Genomic DNA, 3,872 nt, shown 5'->3' on the forward strand with positions numbered 1-3,872 from the left:
GCCTTTTATTCTGAGCCTGCCTCCCCACCCAGTTGTGTAACTTCATTCCTTCCCTGACATCACCCAGGAATATGCACTTGACAGAGAGGTGCTAGGAGCCCATACTTCCTGCTCTGGCTGCCAGGCGACCTATTCATCCCCTACCTCTGCTGCTCTACCTGGGTGCTGGCAGAGATCCCATGCTAGACACTCCAAGGTCCACGTGTGTGCGTGTGTGTGTGTGTGTGTGTGTGTGTGTATTTTTGTGGCTATAGGAGGGCATGCGCTGTCCCTAGTTTTGGTCGTGTTTGTGTGTGTGTGCTTGCACATGCTGGTCCACGCCTGCTTGCATGCATGTGTGCTTGCACAATTCTTACATGTGAAGGAGTGTTTGCACTGATGTGACTGTGCCCATTTTGTTTCTGCATGTGAGTCTGCACGTGCTGATGTGTGTATTTTTGCACGTGTGCAGACTTCTCTGTATTTATACGGTTTCATACCTGAAGGTTGTATGTGCATTTTCGTGGTGGTGGTGGTAGTGTGTGTTCATGTGTGTGAGGGTGTGTGTGTATGTGAATGTGTGTGTGTGCATCAACCAGTCCCTGTCCTTATAGAACCTGCAGGCTCTTAGCATCTGTCTCTTTTATCCCCCTTCCTCCTTCACCCTCCCTTCTGTGACAGCCACATGTAGGGGTGATGGGAGAAACAGAACAAGGCGGGGAGAGACACAGAACCGGTGAGACTCAGAGGCAGAGGCAGCGGGGGTCAGGGCGAGAGAGATTGAGACCTGGCAGGTAGAGCATTTTGGGTCTTCTGGAATTTGGATCGCTCTGACCTGCTTCCTGCTCTGTCTTCATAGCGCAAGACTTTTCTCTGGCCCTCTCCATCTCTCCTGCTATCTCTCCCTGTCTCAGTGTCTCTGTTTCCCCCTTTAGACTCTGAGCTCCAGGAGCACAGAGACTGGGTCCAGTTTGACTTATGTCCACTGGGCTTGCCACTATCTCCAGCATCCCTCTGAGCCTGTCCCCATCCAGCCTCTAGCAAGCTCAGCCCATATTTGCTGAATATGTGAATGACTGGATCTGTGTCCCCCTGCCGTGGCCTGGGCCTGGCTTTCCCTTATAGAAGGGAGGTGGCAGCATCTTGCTTGCAATGTTAGGCTAATCCCTCGCTGGAACCAGCACTCTGACCCCAGCAGTTGAGTATGTTCCTCTGAACAAGACCTCATGATATTTCCAAGGGGTGGAACCTATACTTTCCTGACCTTGGAGAGATGCCAACATAGACTTTCCTGACCCCTGGTCCTGGCTCCTGCTGTGTTGTGTAACCTGGCACTGAACTTGGGTCCTTTTTTGAGGCCCAGAAATCACTGATGGGGGAACATGAAGTGCTTTCCACTTAATCCTCACCCTTTGAGGTAGGTGGTGTTATCACCTACACTCTATAGCTGAAGGGAGTGAAGCACAGAGAGGTTAAGACCTTGCCCAAGGTCACACAGCAATCTAGAGGTAGAATCAGGCATCAAACACAGACAATCTAGTTCCGGAGCCTGTTATTTCAACCACTTCACTGTGCTGCCTTTCCAAGAAAAATGTGAATAAAATAAAATAAATGCATGTAAAATAGACCATGAAGGCACATTAATTGGTGATCCTGGAGTAAAAACATCAATAAAACAATGAGAAGTGGTAGATCTTATCACTAAAAAAAACCAAAACAAAAACAAAGACATCTCTTTCATGCAGAGATGAGACATTGAGAAACAGAAAGAAAAACAGATAGAAAGGGTGAGAGGCAGAAGAGGATATAAGTTCTGGGGGAAAGGGTTCTATAGATAAATAAGCAAAGGAGAGACTGGGTTAAACAAAGGTAAAGAGGTTTATTTTTCCTGCAGGACTTCTCAGGGCCTTTAGATTGCTAATGTGTGCTGTCAGTAACTCACCAAGAGCGGCTTCGGAATTTACAGCAGCTCCCAGGCCATTTGACTTTCCCTTTCTTTCTTTCTTTCTTCCTTTTTTTTTTTTTTATAGGACCCATCACCATCTCCCAGGTCAAGGTGGAGGGAGCACACTCCAGGAAGTGTTCACATGTCAGAATTAAGCACTAATTTTTAGAGTCAGACAGACTGAGTCTCAAACCTCAGCTTCATCATTTATCTGTCATGCCCAACACTTGGGCAAGTGTCTGCTCCTCTTTGAGCCTCAGGTTTCCTCATTGGGAAAATGTGGGTACCTACACTACAGGGTGGTTGTGAGAATGGAACTGAGACCCAGTATGCAGGCAGCTTGGTACACAGTAAGTGCTCAGTGAATACATCGCTGAGAGACAGAGACTCAGAGACCGAGGCTGAGGGAGGCAGAGGGACAGACAGACCCAGAAAGAGAGTGAGAAACTCAAGACAAGGTGATAGTGTGGCCATGAAGGACACAGTAAGCATTCACTTATTCATTCAACAAACATTTATTGGTTACCTACATTTATTGGGCCCTATTCTAGGCACTGGAGATGCAGCAGTGAACAAAACAGGTAAATACCCTGGCTTTCACAGAGCTAACATTCTGTAGGAGGGACAGATGATAAGGAAACAGCGATAAATACAGTAGTTCACAGAGCGACAGTTAATATTCAGGCATCAAGTCCCAGGTTTCCCTTCCTGGTTGTTGTTCTGCCAGCGTTCACTTTGATTGATCAGTGTCTACGTGTACAGAGTGCAAGGTAGTTTGATCATCATCCTTGGAGTGTGGCAAGTGGAGCAGGGTTAGGAGGCACAAAGAAGGAAACTGTGATACTGGAGGCTTTAAGAGGACAGGCGTGGCGAAGAGATAACGAAAGATGGCAAGAAAACATGGAAGCCCAGAGACTGAAGAACAGAGAGACAGACATAGACACATGGGGAAATGAAGGCACACTGAGAGACAGGAAAGGACTGAGGGAGCCGGTGAGGGCCTGAGGGAGCTTGTGAGAGGCCGAAGGAGCTAGTAAGGGGGATGAAGGAAAAGTCAGGAGCCACCTAAGCCAGGCTGAAAGGCTGAAGGAAAAGCGGGGACAAGGATCACAGGGTGAAGGATCAAAACTACGCCCTGCCAGGCCGCTGGCATCTCCTCCCCAGACTGTGGGAGCCTGCACTGATCCCTTCCTCCATTTCCCAGCCTGGGCCAGGTCCTCAGCATCCAGTCCCCAGGGCCCTGCCAGTGACTCTGCCATCTTTCCTCTTTCTTCTCCTCCTTGTGGGCCTGCCCCTCTGGAGCCAGGTCCGGGCCTCCCAAGCTGGCCTGCCCCCAGGCCTGCCATCCCTCCTGGGACTGGGCAACCTCCTGCAGGGTCTGCTCAGGATCAGCAAGCAGGGAGGGAGCAAAGTGTGCGGGAGCCTAGCTTCCCCCTGCGTCCCCCGCCCTCTCCTGGCTGCAGACCGTGGTGGGCTTGGGCAGGGGCAGGATGAGGTCTGAGAGAGGGGAGGGCATGGGGAGAGTTCCTCATCAGCAACATGGAGACACCCAGAGTCAGGGAGACAGCAAGAGATGGAGACAGACAAAGAGAGGAAAGGGGAGGGAAAGAGACACAGAGACAGACTCTGAGAATCCCTGAGAGAAATGCAGAGACAGGGCACAGAGAGAGATTATGACAGAGAGAAGGAGACAGAGACTCAGGGAGAGAAAGAACATAAAGCAAGAGAGGGAGGCAGAGAGCCCTCGAGACAGGAGCAGGGGGGAGGGCATAGCTCAAGCGGAAGAGTGCATGCTTAGCACATGTGAGGTCTTGGGTTCAATATCCAGTTTATTTATTATTTAATTTATGTATTAAGAATAAATAAATATATAAACCTAATTACCTCCCCAATCAGAAAAAAAAAAGAGAAACTTATTAAAACAAACAAACAAACAAAAAAACAAGAC

This window comes from Camelus dromedarius, chromosome 9 (assembly GCF_036321535.1).
Source record: "Camelus dromedarius isolate mCamDro1 chromosome 9, mCamDro1.pat, whole genome shotgun sequence".
NCBI lineage: Eukaryota > Metazoa > Chordata > Mammalia > Artiodactyla > Camelidae > Camelus > Camelus dromedarius.